This window comes from Mauremys reevesii, linkage group 12 (genome assembly GCF_016161935.1).
Source record: "Mauremys reevesii isolate NIE-2019 linkage group 12, ASM1616193v1, whole genome shotgun sequence".
In the NCBI taxonomy this organism is placed as follows: Eukaryota; Metazoa; Chordata; order Testudines; family Geoemydidae; genus Mauremys; species Mauremys reevesii.
This window is the reverse complement of record NC_052634.1, coordinates 38,587,330-38,604,139: the sequence shown is the minus strand read 5'-3', so window position 1 is coordinate 38,604,139 and position 16,810 is coordinate 38,587,330. Positions and strand designations below refer to the sequence as shown.

General features: G+C 55.4%; 3 non-coding genes across 3 annotated transcripts; 1 reads left to right on the top strand and 2 right to left on the bottom strand.

The window, feature by feature from the left end:
• Positions 1 to 1,398: 1,398 nt before the first annotated feature.
• Positions 1,399 to 1,470, bottom strand: TRNAA-UGC. Its single transcript has one exon. It is a non-coding gene; the product is annotated as a tRNA-Ala (tRNA).
• A 1,985-nt stretch (positions 1,471 to 3,455) lies between these two features.
• TRNAC-GCA lies at positions 3,456 to 3,527 on the bottom strand. Its single transcript has one exon. It is a non-coding gene; the product is annotated as a tRNA-Cys (tRNA).
• A 1,712-nt stretch (positions 3,528 to 5,239) lies between these two features.
• TRNAS-AGA lies at positions 5,240 to 5,321 on the top strand. Its single transcript has one exon. It is a non-coding gene; the product is annotated as a tRNA-Ser (tRNA).
• The last annotated feature ends 11,489 nt before the right edge of the window (positions 5,322 to 16,810 follow it).

Below are 16,810 nucleotides of genomic sequence, written 5' to 3'. Positions count from 1 at the left end.
GCACCCCCAACCCAGACCCACACCTGCACCCAAACTCCTCCAAGAGCTTGCCCCTGCACACCCTCCTGCAGCACAACCCCTGACTGAGTCAGACCCTGCACCCAAACTCTCCCAGAGCCCAGCCCCTCTCCCTCCCACACCCAAACTCCTCCCAGAGCCTTAGGCAGGTGTGTGGGGCAGGACTAGTCCCCATTCTGTCATTCATTCATGCCCGTCACCCCAACCGGGTATGGGCGCAACCCTGAATCTCCATAGTCTTCTATCCTGGGCCATTCGCTCTAGCTGGTTCCAGGTATAGCCCATTTTTGCTATCAACCTGAAGGTCGCGTAGCCAGGTATTTCTTGGCCTCTTTTCCGCTTGCCTTGGGGCTGCAACCTGCGCCGTCTTTCTGACTCGTACATGGTCCTCACATTCCATGTGCCGATGGTAATCCTCCTGGTTGTAAGAAGGGTGATCGGCTTAGTGGCTTCCTCGCGGCTTTCACCACCAGCGTCATGCATCTTCGAGTTGAAGACCCTTCTTTTCTAGGCTAAAAGTCTCTGTTAACTCTATTGTTGGCGTTTCTGTAGCTAGCTGATTTTTACAGAGTGGAGTTGCTTGCCCCACGCCCAACCCTCCTCCTTTACCTGACTTGGGACAGGCAGATGGCCCCAAAGGACCTCTCTGGTGGAGTTAGGTCCATTCTGAGCACCACCAAAAATTGTACAAACCTGCCGCCCCTGTCAGCCCAACCTTCTGATGATGCACCTCAGCTCACACCTCTGCAGGGTTTGAAGCTTCCATTGCTTAAATTCAGGACACTGAGGATTTCAGCTCCTTTGCCCACAGGGAACCTTCACCCCACTCCCAGCCAGGTTCTTGTCCATGGGATCACTGTAGGGGGGCTGGGTCCCGCTGGGTCTTTCTCTGTGACAGGCCAGGGTGCAATAACTGGGGCATCTGAGCACCCAGGACCTTCTGTGGGGCTGCCATTCCCCTTCCCCTTCTGTGGTCTCGTCTGTCATTGACTCCAGCCTCTTTTCTACCCATCGTCAGCATCATCCCAAGCAAGCTGCACTCGCCTCAAAAAGACAGTATCCCCTGTTGGGTGTAAATCACTGACCTCTCTCCTCTCTGAGCACTGACTGCCCCTCTGTTTCCTTGCCTCTCAGTCTGTGCAGATGGGACCTTTCCCTCCAGTGCTGGAGGATTCGCCCTTCTCATCTACCCTTGTCCCAAGCAGCACAGCGGGTGGGAATCTTAAATGTACCAAGGTGACTTAGGAGCAGAAACCACCCCAGACCTTCCATGCAATTGGCACTTGCCCCTTACTGAGCAGGATTGAAACTGGTGCAGGGAGACTGGTGGGCCACATCCCAGCTGGGCATGAGCAAAGCAGCAGGGTGGAAAAATCAACCTGGAGATGCTGGGGATTGAACCCAGGGCCTCATACATGCAAAGCATGTGCTCTGCCACTGAGCTACACCCCCACGTGGGTTAGGTAGACTATGGATTACACTCAGAGCCCTCCTGTTTCCACTGCATCCAGTGACCTTGCGGAGCTAGTTCCACTAGATGATTAGCCTCATTCCAGCTAGGAGAGGGAGTGCTGGGGGCTCTGCAGTTTTTGCAGTGGGGCTGTCTCAGGAGTCACTGGTGGCTTTGTTGGGGGGGTGGGGAAGTAGGGACTACAGGATGTGAGGCTGGCTGAAATGAAACTGCACAAAAAACCTCCCCCTTTGCTCCAGCTAAAGGCCCTACTTTGGCCTCTCCCCCTTTCATAAATATCTCCATATCTACCCCAGCTCTCAGAAACCCCCTCTCTCCCATGGGTGTTTTCATGGTTTCTTCCTTTTTTCATGGAGAGAGAGAGAGAAAAAAACAAACCTATTAATTTGAGCTACCAACACAGTTCACAGCATGAAATACACAATTTTGTGTTCAATGAGTTGTGTTCATTTACATAGCATGAAAAAATATGTTTTGGGCAATGCATGAAAACCTCACTGCATTGAACAACCCACTTGATATAGTCAATGTACTACAGAATATTTAAAGAAGTTAGGAAAGATGTGCTTGTAAATTAACATGTTGTGCCATTTACACACACACAAAACACAGAAGAAACTGAATTATTTGAGCTTCTAAAATTTCCATTTTCTCACAGCATTTTAGTTCTCAATATTGTTTTAATTTGCTTATTTTTTTGGAACTAGAGATGAGGAAAGAGCACATTGAAGTCAGTGGAATTACCGCAGTGAGGGATTAGTCTCATTATTTGCCACTAACAAAACCTTTGTTAACAGAGAGTTAACTTTGACTGTGACTATCTCTTACCTTCCAGAACATCGAGTTCAGTACAAGTCAAACTCTGGAAAAACAGGGAATACAGAGTGAGGGTACATGCCCAGATAACCTTAACTCTGCCCTCTAGCAGAGAATCTGTGATAGCATATGAGAACAAGGAAAGGTTTGGGGACAAATTACAGCTACTTCCCAAGTGTTTGTTTCTTCTGTAGTTAATTGATCCTGGCCCCATCAATTGATCCTGGCCTGGTGTCTGGCTGTGGAATTTACTATTTACTATCTTTATCCCAGTATAGTTAAAGGCAAAACTGCTTTACAAAAGCTCCTTTATTCTAGGTTATACAAACAGGTCACTTCCCAGCTATTTCAAGGAGATGGAATTTTCCTGACCCACAGGAACTTAAACTAACATGCTCAAGATCACACATTCCTTAGGAGAAAACGAAGGAGGAAAAAAAACCCACCAAACCGTTGCTGTTTCTACCCAAATGATCAATGAGACCAGAAAGTGAGACTGTGCAATTAACTGTCTGGGACTACACTGACTCTGCAGTTACTTGGATGCAGACACACCCAGCTCTACAGTTGGTAAACGTACAGAGACTCTGCTGCTGCTCATGAACTAGCAGCACATGACCCCTGAACAGCTGCCATTCAAATGTATCTGAAAGTCACAAGGAACAACGATCTGTGCTAAAGGAAGGCTGCCATTTATTAGAGCCCCAGTTGATGCCATGTGCACAAAGAGAGGATTGAATGTGTAACAGGGAGAATGGTAAATCTTGGTTATTTTATTTTTGTAACAGGCTCCTGTCCACCTCCAGTAGAGTTTTCAGTCCCAATGGCAACTTACTTACCAAATGTAATACAGACTAGTCCATGCCTCCCAAGTGGATGTGGTTCTTGTTCTTCTGCACATTGTAGCCCATGGAGGCCAAGGACCTGCAAATGTGTCTTCATGTGCCTGTGTTTAGTTGATGAAAACAAACCTAGACACTTAGAGGATTGGAACTGATTTCAGCTGGGGGACATGTTTGCTAGGTTTTTATGCATTTGCACAGGAAAACATGGAGTGTGTGCTTTGATTTCAGGGATCCCTATTCAGTGGAACTCCTGAACATAACAGGAGGGAATAGGCAATTATTTTTGTTAGAAGAACAGGTTTGTGAGAGGGTACTTGGATTTGAACCAAGGACAACTTGATCTGCAGTCAAATGCTCTGCTACTGAGCTATACCCCCATGACATCTATGGAAGCAAGTCAGTGATCTTAAGGATTTTGAAGGACGGGCTCTGCCTTAGAGAGTTCCTTTTCGAGTCCCAGACCACAGGGGTTTTAAAAATGGGGTTTGATTAAACTTTATATATACATGTAGACACCACAGCTTGCACACCCACCAACATAGCTTCCCCTACTGACATAGCCACCACCTCTCGGGGAGATGGGTTAACTACACGGACAGGACAGCTCTCTCCCCTCCGCTTAGAGCAGCTTCATTATTTATGAATAGGTGGGAAATAACCTCCGGAATGGACAGGAACCAATGTATCAAATATTGCTGTGTCTGCATTCAATATGGGTAACTGGTCATATTGGGCTGGATTAGTAGGAGCATTGCCAGCAGATGGAGGGAAGTGATTAATCCTCTCTATTCAGCTCTGGTGAGGCCACATCTGGAGCCTTGCATCCAGTTCTCCCAGGAAACAAATTGGAGAGTCTAGGGGAGGGCAACAACCATGATCAGGGGGCAGGGGACTTATGAGGAGAGGCTGAGGGCAGGGCCCCCCAGAAGGGGGGCAGGGGGGGCAATTGGCCCCGGGCCCCCATGAGAATACAGGATTCTATAATATTGCAACTTTTTTTATGGAAGGGGCCCCTGAAATTGTTTTGCCCCAGGCCCCCTGAATCCTGTGGGCGGCCCCTGCCCAGACCGTGGTGCTGTGCACCCCTCCACCCCCTTCCCTCGTTGTCCTCCTCTGAGGCCCCACCTGTGCTCTGCCCTCACTCCCATTTGGCCACTTCCCACCCCGCTCTTTGGCTGAGGCCTGCTGGTCCCCCTTCCGCTCGCTCCTCTCCTCCCCCAGGGCCTCCTCGCACCTCTCCACCCCCTACCCCAAGGTCTGCCTGCTGCCCCCACCTCTCTGCCCCCTCCCCTGAGCCTCACCCTGCCCATCGCCCACACCTCTCTGAGCCCTCCCGAGACTCATCCTGCCCACCCCTCTCTGCCCCCTCCTGACTCACCCTGCCCATTGCCCACACCTCTCTGCCACCTCCCCTGAGACCTGCCCTGCCCATCGCCCACACCTCTCTGAGCCCTCCTGAGACCCCTGCCCATCACCCACACCTCTCTGAGCCTCCCCTGAGACCTGCCCTGCCCACACCTCTCTGCCCCTCCCCTGAGACTCACCTGCCCACAGCTCTCTTAGCCCTCCCCTGAGAACTGCCCTGCTCAGCACCCACACCTCTCTGCCCCTCCTGCTCTGCCCACCTCTCGAACCTCTCTGCCCCTCCCCTGAGACCCACCCTGTCCACCTCTTTCTTTGGTCATCTGTTGTTATTCCTTGAAACACCAAGGATGGAATAAAAGCTGAGTTTACTCCAGGGTGAGAAGAAAGAGTCACCAACCCCTGGCAAAGCTCAGTGCCCCAGAGAAAACCTGCCCCCTGCTATCGCAATCACTGATGTACTGGGGATATGACGAGAAAGGGACTGTCTGAATGATCAAGGCAGGAAATGGACAACAATCTACAGCAATGTCATTAGCCACAAACACACTCTCCTCATGCTCCCACCAGAAGGGAAAGGAGCAGGAATTCTTGCTGTTCAGCCATGGACACACTTACACAAGGCACAGCAGTGTGGGTCTAGTGGAAGCTGGTCTGAAGAAACAACTGGAATTGATCACTCAATGGAAACAGAACTAGAGTGTAGTGAGAACTCAACATCAAGCAAGTAGTTGTGGCCGAGTGGTTAAGGCGATGGACTAGAAATCCATTGGGGTCTCCCTGCGCGAGTTCAAATCCTGCCAACTACGGACAAGTTGTGGTTCTTTAGTTTCAGTGGAGCTGGGTCTTGTCTCACTTTTAAGCTAGGCCTATACTAAAGGAAAATGTGGCTTTAGTTAAGGTGTTTTAATTGAACAACTGTTGCGTCCACCCTATGTCACCAGAGCACATCCATGCTAGCATCTCTTGGATTGCCACAGAGAGCAGTGCACTGTGGGTAGCTATCCCGCTGTGCAACTGGCTGCAGGGTTGTCATAAACAGATAGTTAAGGGTTAAGGTCTCTTTTACCTGTAAAGGGTTAACAAGCTCAGTAACCTGACGGACACCTGACCAGAGGACCAATCAAGCGACAAGATAATTTCAAATCTCTGTGGAGAAGTCTTTGTTTGTGTTCTTTGTTGGGTTTTGTTCTCTCTTTGGATCTAAGAGGGCCAGATGTATATCCAGGCTCTCCAAGCTTCCTGAAGTATTTTCTTCTATTCAGTATAGTGAGTATTAGAAAGGCGGATTAGTCTTATAATTAATTTCTGTATTTGCAAATGTGTGTTTGCTGGAGAAATCTCTTTATTTCTGTTTGCTGTTACTTTTAATTACTCTGAGAAGGCGGGGAAGACCCTCTGGTTTATAAGCTAGACCCTGTAATATTTTCGCCCTGGTGTTACAGAGATAGTGTACTTTCTTTCTTCCTTTTAATAAAATCTTCTCTTTTAGAATCTGATTGATTTCTTCCCTTGTTTGGAATCTCAGGGAAGAGGAGAGGGAAAGGAATCTCTCTTTGTTTGATTCAAGGAGTTTGAATCAAGATGATCTCTCCGACGGCTAAGGGAGGGGGAGGTGGGGGAATGGGCTATTTCCCTTTGTGTTAAGATCCAGGAGTTTGGATCTGTGTTCCCCAGGGAAAATTTTGGGGGAACAGGGAGTGTGCTAGACACTGGAATTTCTAGCTGGTGGCAGCAAGAACCAGATCTAAACTAGGATTTTAGTTTAGAGGAGTCCAGGCAGGTCCCCATCTTGTGGGCAACAAAAGTTCAAAGTGGGGAATAAACCTATGACATGGTAGGCAGCAGTGGAGATTTTTAGAAACCAAAACAGAGAAGTTTTTTCCTTTTTGGCTGTTTGGAAAAACAGCTTGGGGCAGAGGTATTAGGTTTTTCTAACAAAGCATTGTTGAAAGAGATTCCCACTGAGTGCATTAGCAAGTTTGAGAGAGACAGGACAAACCAGTTTTCTGGTCCTTTCTCAGCCAGCAGCCACAACAAAAACATTTGCAAATGAAAAGTTTTGTTTTCTTTTTATTCAGTCAGGAATAGAAAGGTTAGGAAACTGTAAACCAAGCAATCTGAGCTGAAGCAACATAGTCAATTCACTGACTGCAGAGGGTGTGGCCAGCACCAGAAAGCACACAAACATGAGTACCAGTGAAACAGCTGACAAACTCGAACTGGCTAGGCTGCAAGCAGCAGAGAAAGACAAAGAACATCAGAGACAGATGGAACTAATTAATGCACAAATGGCCAGGGAAGACGCTGCCCACAAGAGAGAGATGGAGAAGCAGAGGCCGAACACAGGAGACAAATAGAGTTAAAAGAGAAAGAGCTGGAAATCCAGAAGCAGGCCCTGGAATTAGAAAAGGCTAAGCAGAATGTTCCAGCCAACCTTAAAAACCCTTCTCAGGCACTGTTCCCCATCCCAGAAATTTCCCACCTACAAGGCAGGTGATGACACTGAGGCCTTCTTGGAAAATTTTGAAAGGACCTGCCATGGGTACAACATCCCTACAGACCAGTACATGATAGAGCTGAGGCCACAGCTCAGTGGACCCTTAGCAGAGGTGGCAGCTGAAATGCCTAAGGAAAACATGAACAATTATAAACTGTTTCAAACAAAGGCCAGAATCAGAATGGGGCTAACACCTGAGCATGCCCGTCGGCAGTTCAGAGCCCTAAAGTGGAAACCAGATGGGTCATTCCCCAGACACGCCTACTACATTGATAAAAATTGGAATGCATGGATATCAGGAACAAAGGTTCAAAATTTTGAAGAGCTGTCCCTTCTGATGAGAATGGAACAGTTCTTAGATGGTGTGGAAGCCAGTAAATAATTAACAAGGTTTTGAAGAGATCTTAATGAATGTTAGTTAGCATGAGTTAGGTTAACTGTGACCCTGGTGACGTGAGGAAGCAAGATAATGTAAGACAGAGTGAATTGTGTGAAAGTTATTACGACCTTGCAATGTGCAGTCTTGCAGTCTTGTTTTCTAGTGAGATAGCAGAAAAGCATGTATAAACAAAATGTATTTGTTGCTTTTTACTGTCTGTATTATTGCTAGAAATTGTCTGTAAAAGGTATAAAGGCTTGCTGTGATTGTTTACCAGTTGAGAGACCTGTCCAGGAGCCTGTGTCCTATGGCACTCTCTCCCTCCATGGTAATTACTGGAGAAATAATAAAGTATTTGATTTTGCTGCATCCAAACAAAAGTGAGAACTGAGTTTTTCTTCGACAAGGAGGATGAAAAGGGGAGAGACATCCCATCGTGTACCTGAGCAGAAGTTGCTACCCAGGGAGCAGAACTACGTGGCCATGGAAGGATTGCCTGGCCATGGTGTGGGCCCTTAAGAAACTGGAGCCATATCTCTTTGGGCACCACTTCACCGTGTACACCGACCACTCTCTCCTGACCTGGCTGCACCAGATGAAAGGCCAACTCCAAGCTCCTGAGGTGGAGCCTGCTCCTGCAGGACTATGACATGGACGTGGTCCATGTGAAGGGAAGTGCCAACCTGATAGCAGACGCGCTGTCCCGGAGAGAGGCCCCAAACTTCCCTGGGTCACTGGGCAGAGTGACCCGCTCAGTTCAGCCTCGAAGAGGAGAGATGTGATGGAGTAGGGGCTGTCTGTGGGGGTTGGGGAGACAGGGAGGACGTTAGGTGAGGACAGGTATTCAGCCTGTAACCTGAGCTAGGCAGTGGGAGAGGTCAACATCTCTGCCAGGAGCTAGACAAAGGAGAGAGCCGAGTGGAGAGGGAGTCAGTTTCGATTTGGGGCTGGGTGAGGAGTTCAGAGAATCCTAGGCTGGGATCCAAGCACCTGAACCCCAGAAGGCCAGATTGAGAGGTCCTGGCTCTGCCCACAAGCTCTGCTGTAGCCTGTGTTCCTGTGTCCAATAAACCTTCTGTTTTACTGGCTGGCTGAAAATCACTGTGAGTCCCAGGAAGAGGTGCAGAGTCGGACTCCCCGCACTCCGAGAGGCAGCGGGATCAATGCCGCATCCTCCAGCGGCAAGGCAGCCACAGGACTTTCTCTTGCCCTTCTTTTAGAAGCCATGGACAGTCAGCCGGCTCAGCTCCTCCAGTGGCCTCCATCCCTCTTCCCGCTTGGCCTCCCCAAAGCCACCCCTTGCAGAGCACAAGCTCTTCCACCCGGCCCTTCTCCCCTTGCACTAACTGGGAGGCTGGAGACAGCTGGGAAGTTAGCTCAAATGGAAGAGCAGGGGAGAAGTAGTCAGACCCATACACATTCTCCAGCCTGCTCTGCTCTGCTGTGCTCTGCTGGGCTGGGCTCTAATGGGGACCTGCACCTTTCTTTCTGAGCTCTCACTGGAGCACAATCCCTTTCCTCCTCCCTCCTGCTAGTCTACGCCAAGCTCATTGGCCGGGAGGGAGAGCCACTCAAATACAGAATTACTCACATCCCAGGGGTCCATGAAGGGAATGAGGAGATGGGCGGGGTGGCATGCGATACCAGCTCAGCTGAGACCGTGAGACCTTGCAGCCTCCTGATCTCAGGCAGCATGGCAGCCGTGGAGCAGAGCAGAGCACGCAGACAGCTTGGAGACAGCCAAAGCAGGGAAGGGCTGTGTTGGTCTGGAAGAGAGTCGGTGGCTGTCTATCCTGGCGGAGGCAGGGTCGTTTTGCTGTATGCTGGGCCAGGGGCCAGGGAGTCTGCTAGAGTTGCAGAGCTGGGCCTGCTCCTGGCTTTGCTTGGGTTAGAGGAAAGTGGTGAAGATAAGAACGGCCCTCCTGGGTGAGACCGATGGTCCATCTAGGCCACTATCCCATCTTCTGACAGTAACCGATGCCAGGCGCTTCAGAGGCAATGGCCAGAGCAGGCAATTGTCAAGTGATCTATCCCTGCGTTGTCTTCTGATGTTTGGTGCTTGTTTCAGGGGCTAACTCTCAGCCCAGACACACTCCAGGGAGGGAGCGTTGGTGTTTGTGCCGAGGAGTGTGGCTGGGACTCGGACCCCCTTCCCCAGCTCTGGGTAGCGCCCCCCCTCCCCATTTCAGGCTGTGTTCTGCTTAAGGCCACAGAGCCCTTGCCTTTTTTTGCCCGGTGCCTGAGAGTCAGGCCAGCTGCAGGGAATTAGCTCAAGCGGCAGAGTGCTCGCTTTGCATGCGAGAGGTAGTGGGGGACGCTGCCCGCATTCTCCGAGCCTGTCGACTAAGGGCTCCTGATGAGCCTGGTGGACAGGAGAGCCAGCCATCTGACTTTTGGCCTTGCTGCCCGTGGCGGTCAGGCCGAAAATCCAAAGCCACCCTCCCCAGGCCCACAGCCACCCAGGGCTCCTCTGCCATCTTGCCTGAGCCGGTGGAAGTGGAGCCTGGCACTGAGCTGATGCGCTGAGGTTATTTGCACTGTGCTTTTCACATGGAGGTTAAAACACAGGGCACAGATCATTGAGCACAACCCTCGTCCTGAGGAATGGGGGGGGGGGCTGCATAAATAGAGACCGGCTCTCCCTGGCGTGGCTGCAGTGGCTCTTCACAGGGGCAGTCCCACTGCCAATTGGTACCAGAGTTTTGAAAGTTTTCTTTTCTGGCCTGGCTCCCGCTCTTTGGGAGACTGGCGACCCCAAACTTCCCAGAAACCATCATAGCAAGGCCAACCTGATCACAGACACCTGCTTAGCACCGGAGGTGCAGCCTGAACCCGGCAATCAGCTACGCTCAGCTGCCCACCCAACAAGCGTTACACGCAGGAGCCTTCGTGCCCGCGTGTTCAGCTCCTCCCAGCGCCAGCTTTAAACTCCGCTGCTCAGTTCTAAGCTTTGGCCACACGGGGGCAGCCTGGAGCTCAGCCAATGCCTCCGGTTGCTGGTTGTGTTTCCGCTCCTCGTGGCAGGTTCACACCCGCAGGCAGATCTCTGAACCGGGCCGAACCGTTCCCCAAATCAGCGCTTTAGCAGCAGCTTTGCTAGGAAAGCGCTGACGTCCCCAAGTAAAGTAAGAGCCAGAGCGCTGTGTCCAGGATCTTCTATTGGTCCCCTCACCGTGGTGTCTGTCAGGCGCAAGGAGAAACCAGGGAAATGTTTTCATGGCGTTTAAGGGCAGAAGGGGCCATTAGCTCAGCTAGTCTGACCCCCGAATAACACAGAATTACACCATGGCACACATTGATCCCACAGACCTTAGGCAGATCAAAGCGTTTCAGCCCTCAGGAAGGAGGCTAAACTGGGTACCAGAGGCAGTGAACAAGGGGCCCCCAAGGCAATGGCAGGGAACTGATGAGGTGAAATATGCCCCGATGATCCCAGCAGGCGACCCACCCCCATGCCACAGATGTGGGAGTCCCTGTTCCTCCTGCCCTTAAGAATCTCTGGTGGTAAGTGGGTCCCCCCCGTTCCCCAGATATGAATCCTCCATGTGGTTTCCCTGGCTTCACCTCCAGATAAGAACATTGTGTGGAGGTGGGAGGAAGGTTGTCTGGCAGATCTGTAAGGGGACTGTGTCTCCCTGTCTGGCCCAGGCTCCTGGGAGGAAGTGATCTCAGTGTGTCTGGCTGTCTCCATTCCTCCCACCCATAAGAATCCCTGGTCTGTGGGTGCACCCTAGACCATTACGGATCTCTGGTGGGTGGGTGTCTCTCTCCCCCTAGTCAGGATCTCTGGGCGTGCCTGTATAAAAGAGACTTTGACTCACCCAGGCTGGGCTGCCAGCGTCAGACAGACCAGGTCCTTCTGTGGAGGGTTTGCGTTCCTCCAGGACGTGATCTCAGTGTGTGTGGGTGTCCCTGTCCCTGTCCCTTCAACCCTTAACAATCCCTGGTGCGTGGGTGCGCTGGGCCCCATTACAATCCCCTCTGTCTTACCCCCCATAAGGGATCCGGTGGATGTGGGGGTTCTCCACGCTACTGGGGGTGTCTGGTGCCCCTGTCCCTCCGGGTTAATAGTGGAGTGTGTGGGTGTCCCCCCCCCCCGCCCGTTAAGGATCCGTGTTGTGTGGATGCCCCCGTTCTTCTCATTAAGAATGGTGGAACGGAGCATATGGGTGTGTCCCCCACCCCATGAACTAGCTCCCATGTATGGTTCCCCTGCCCCCATCCAGGCTCTGTGGGTGTCACTGTTCCCCTTTTCAAGATCCGTGTTGCTTGGGGCGTCCCCCCCCCCAAGTCAGATTCCCCAGCGTGTGGGTGCTCCATCCCCCTCCAGGCTCTGCGGGGGTCTTAAAGAGACCGTGTCTCACTGTCTTGCCCAGGCTATGCTGCAGGGGCTGAGTCACAGGCACAACCCCACTACTGATCGGCACAGGAGTTTTGACCTGCTCCATTTCCAACCTTAGTGAACTTAGTGCAGACACCCAATCGGCACAGCCCCCTGCAGCCCAGAACTCCTAAGCTCAAGCGATCTGCCAGCCTCAGCCTCCCCAGGCGCTGGGATCAAAGGCACCAGCCAGGGAGCCCGGCTTATTTTGCTGCCTGGCAGCTGGAGCTTTAAACTCTGCTTGTGAGCTCTGTGCCTTGGTCAGATGGGGACAGCCTGGAGGGGAAATGCTCCTGCTCCCCGCCCCGTCTCATGTCGAGTTGCAGGTGCGCTGTCCTGTCAGGTAGATCCCGGATGTTTCAGTGCCCTTCCCCCGCCCAGGTGTCAGGTACCTCTGCCCCATACAGAATCCTGGATGTGTGGGTGTCCGTCCCTCTGCAGAGCATCCCGGAGTGTGGATGCCCTTGTCCCCTACAAGATCCTGAGTGTGTGGGTGCCACTCTCCCCCTAGAAGATCTCAGGTGCGTGGTTGGGTGCCTGTTCGCCCTTACAGCATCCCTGGTGCACGGGGGCCTCCCTCCGTCCCAAATCAGGGGCCCCAGGGTGTGAGTGCTCCCATCCCCCGATACAGGCTGGGGGGGGTATAACTGGGTCTCCCTGTCCTGCCCAGGCGGTGCTACAGCAGCTGTTCACAGGGCAGCAACCCCACTGTCAGCCTGCAGCTTTAACCTGCTCCAGGGTGACCCATGCGGGTCGGGGTGAGGGCACCAGCAGAGCTGTGAGTCTGGAGGTCAGGACTGGGATAGTAGGGGCTGCGGGTCAGGAGTGAGGCACCGTCAGAGCTGGAGGGAGCGCGGGGGCTGCGGGTCGGGAGTGAGGGGCACCAGCAGGCTGTGAGTCTGGAGGTCAGGACTGGGATAGCAGGGGCTGCGGGTCGGGGTGAGGGGCACCGTCAGAGCTGGTTGATGCCTAAGGGGCTGCGGGTCGGGAGTGAGGGCACCAGCAGCGCAGTAACTGGGGAGCTCAGCCGAGGAATCGAGGGGCTGTGGGTCGGGGTGAGGAGCACCAGCAGGCTGTGAGTCTGGAGGTCAGGACTGGGATAGCAGGGGCTGCGGGTGGGAGTGAGGGCACTGGCAGCGCAGTAACTGGGGAGCTCAGCGGGAAATCAGGGGCTGCGGGTCAGGGTGAGGGGCACCCACAGGCTGTGAGTCTGGAGGTCGGGACTGGGAAAGCAGGTGCTGCGGGTCGGGAGTGAGGGGCACCAGCAGAGCTGTGAGTCTGGAGCTCAGGACTGGGATAGCAGGGCTGCGGGTCAGGAGTGAGGCACCGGTAGAGCTGAAGGAAGCCCAGGGGTCTGTGGGTCAGGAGTGAGGGCACCAGCAGAGCTGTGAGTCTGGAGGTCAGGACTGGGATAGCAGGGGCTGCGGGTCGGGAGTGAGGGGCACCGTCAGAACTGAGTGGACGCCTAAGGGCTTGCTTGGGTCGGGAGTGAGGGCACCAGCAGAGCTGTGAGGCTGGAGGTCAGGACTGGGATAGTAGGGGCTGCGGGTCAGGAGTGAGGGGCACTGGCAGCGCAGTAACTGGGGAGCTCAGTGGAAATCCAGGGGCTGCGGGTCGGGGTGAGGGCAGCAGCAGAACTGTGAGTCTGGAGGTCAGGACTGGGATAGCAGGGGCTGCGGGTCAGGAGTGAGGGGCACCACTAGGCTGGGAACCCAGGGGCTGCGGGTCGGGAGTGAGAGGCACCGGTAGAGCTGAAGGAAGCCCAGGGGTCTGTGGGTCAGGGTGAGGCACGGCAGCACAGTGACTAGGGAGCTCTGCGGGAAGCCCAGTCGCTGCAAGTCCCGGGAGTGAGGCACCAGCAGAGCTGTGGATCTGGAGATCAGGATTGGGATAGGAGGGGCTGCGGGTGGGAGTGAGGGGCAGCAGCAGAGGCAGGAGGGAGACCAGGGGGCCTGCGGGTCGGGAGTGAGGGCACCGTCAGAGCTGGTGGACGCTAAGGGGCTCCGGGTCGGGAGTAAGGGGCAGCAGCAGAACTGTGAGTCTGGAGTCAGGACTGGGATAGCAGGGGCTGCGGGTCGGGAGTGAGGACACTGGCAGCGCAGTAACTGGGTAGCTCAGCAGGGAATCCAGGGGCATGCGGGTCGGGAGGAGGGCACCAGCACAGCTGTGGGTGTAGAGATCAGGATTGGGATAGGAGGGCTGCGGGTCAGGAGTGAGGGCACCAGCAGGCTGTGAGTCTGGAGGTCAGGTCTGGGATAATAGGGGCTGCAGGTCGGGAGTGAGGGCACCGACAGCACAGTGACTGGGAGCTCAGCGGGAAGCCCAGTCGCTGCAGGTCAGGAGTGAGGGCATCAGCAGAGCCTGTGGGTCTGGAGATCAGGATTGGGATAGCAGGGCTGCGGGTCGGGAGTGAGGGCACCAGCAGAGCTGCTGGGTCTGGAGATCAGGATTGGGATGGAGGGGCTGGAGTCGGGGTGAGGGCACCAGCAGACTGTGAGTCTGGAGGTCAGGACTGGGATAGCAGGGGCTGCCAGGTCAGGGTGAGGCACCACTAGAGGCTGGGAACCCAGGGGCTGCGGGACGGGAGTGAGGGGCACGGTGGGTTGAAGGAACCCAGGGCTCTGTGGGTCAGGAGTGAGGGCACCAGCAGAGCTGTGAGTCTGTAGGTCAGGACTGGGAAAGCAGAGGCTGCGGGTCGGGAGTGAGGGGGCAACAGCAGAGCTGTGGGTGTGGAGATCAGGATTGGGATAGGAGGGCTGCGGGTCGGGAGTGAGGGCACCGGTAGCACAGTGACTGGGAGCTCAGCGAAGCCCAGTCGCTGCAGTCAGGAGTGAGGGCACCAGCAACTGTGGGTCTGGAGATCAGGATTGGGATAGCAGGGGCTGCGGGTCGGGAGTGGGGGCACCGGCAGGCTGTGAGTCTGCAGGTCAGGACTAGGATAGCAGGGGCTGCGGGTCGGGAGTGAGGGCACCGGCAGGCTGTGGGTCTGGAGGTCCAGGACTGGGATGGCAGGCTGCGGGTCGGGAGTGAGGGCACCGGCAGGCTGTGGGTCTGGAGATCAGGACTCGGATAGCAGGGGCTGCGGGTCGAGGTGAGGCACCGTCAGTGCTGGGGAACCAAGGGGCTGCGGGTCGGGAGTGAGGGCACCAGCAGAGGCTGTGGGTCTGGAGGTCAGCACTGGGATACTATCCAGCCTGATGGTGGCGATGCCCAGCTGAGCCCATGGCCAGTCGTCCTGCTCCACCCAGAGCCGGGCTGGGAGCCAGGACTCTGGTTCTTCTCCCCAGCTCTGGCAGGGCAGTGCAGGCTAGTGGTTGAAGTGGGGGTTGGGAACCAGGGTATCCAGGTCCCACCGCTGGCTCTGGGAAGGGAGTGGGGCCAGTCTTGTGCACCCCTGGCTTGAAGTGGTTTCCATCCTGTGCAGGGTTTACAGTTTTGTTCACTGGCTCTCAGCACCTCCCACTATAAGTGTCCCAGTGCCGCGGGTCTAGTGGTTAGAGCCGGGAGGCCGGGAGGCAGGCAGGGGCGGTGGGTGTAAGGGGCCGGGAGGCACCTGGCGTGCTCCACCCAGAGGCCCTACTCCCACTTGTCCTCTCCCATAGGCCCCATCCTCACTTCGCCCTTCCCCAAGCTCCATCCGGCCACATGGGGCCGTGGGGGAGAAGGCCGGGGTGCAAACGGCAGAGAGGCAGGCAGGGGGCCTTGGGGTGGGGCGAAGAGGCACAAGTGGCAGGGCCTCGGGGAAGAGGCGTGAGAGGTGGGGCGGGGTCAGGGAGTGGAACAAAGGGGTCCTGAGGGCGTGTGGGCGGGGCTGAAGGAGGAGTGTGGGCGGGGCTGAAGGGGTGTGGGCGGGGTGGAGGGCGTGTGGGGCGGGGCTTTGGCAGGAGGAGGCTGGTGGCGAGCAGGCCTTGGGGCAGGAGCCGAGGCCACGATCCGGGCCCGCCAGCCTCCCAAGTGGAGAGGAGTCCCAAGCTGCCCATGGAGCCAGGACTCCTGGAGGTTCTATTCCAGGCTCTCCACAGACTCCCAATCCCCAGCTGGTGCAGCCCATCTCGCCCTCCCTGGTGCCTCAGTTTCCCCGTGTGAGACAGGTCCCAGTGTGAGCGGCTGCAGCGCGTGAAGAATCTGCGTCCCTTCTCCCACAAAGTGGCGGCTCCTTGGTAGCCCTGGGGAAGCAGCCAGCTAGCTGCAGCCCTTGGCTCCCGTCTGGGCAGCCCGGGGTGGGGTGGGATCTGGGCAATGGGAAGAAGAATCCCCTGCCCCACCCCACCCCGGGGACATGGGGAGGGCTGGTGCTGCGAGGGACGCAGGAGTCCTGCAGCCTCGCAGGGAGAAGAGGGCAGGTTCGGCTTGGCTGCTGATAGAGGGGCGGGGTGGGAGCACTGCTGGACTGGGGCGCTCCCCTGCGGGGTGGAGATGGGCACGGCCTGCTGGGACGGACGGCTCACTCTGGATGGGAGAAAGTGGCACTGGCGCTAAATGGGTGTGGGAGCCCACCTGTCCCCCAGACAAGAGGGCCTCTCAGCCTTGCCGGCTCGTCTCTCTTTCACCAGAGATCGGCCTTTTCTGGCCTGGCGAACCCCTTCACTCAGCGCCAGCAACTGCCATTATTGTTATTGGGGAGTGGAGGCGGCCGGGGTAGAGTGGGGCCTCTCAAGCCCCAGGGAGCAGGGCCCGGGGCACTGGGGGCAGAGGCTGCGATGGGGAGGTGGGTTGGAGAGATGTTGGGGTGGCTGGGACTCAGGGAATGGGGCAGGCTGCAGGGAGGAAGTGTGGGGCCACCGGGAGAGAGGAGCTGGGGGCTGGGGAAGCTGCGGGGACACAGCCAGGGAGGGGGTAGTGGTGACACCGCAGGGAGGCTGCTCAAGAGGCAGTGGGCTGGGGCAGGGCAGGAGAGCTCGGACAGGGGTGGGAGTCAGGCTGTTGCGGGTCTCCTGTGAATGGCACCAGACTGCAGGGAACCGACGGCCGGCAGCCCCTGCTGGGAGTCTGGTCACTGCAGCCCCGATGCACCCTGCTGGGAGGTCTGGTCCACTGC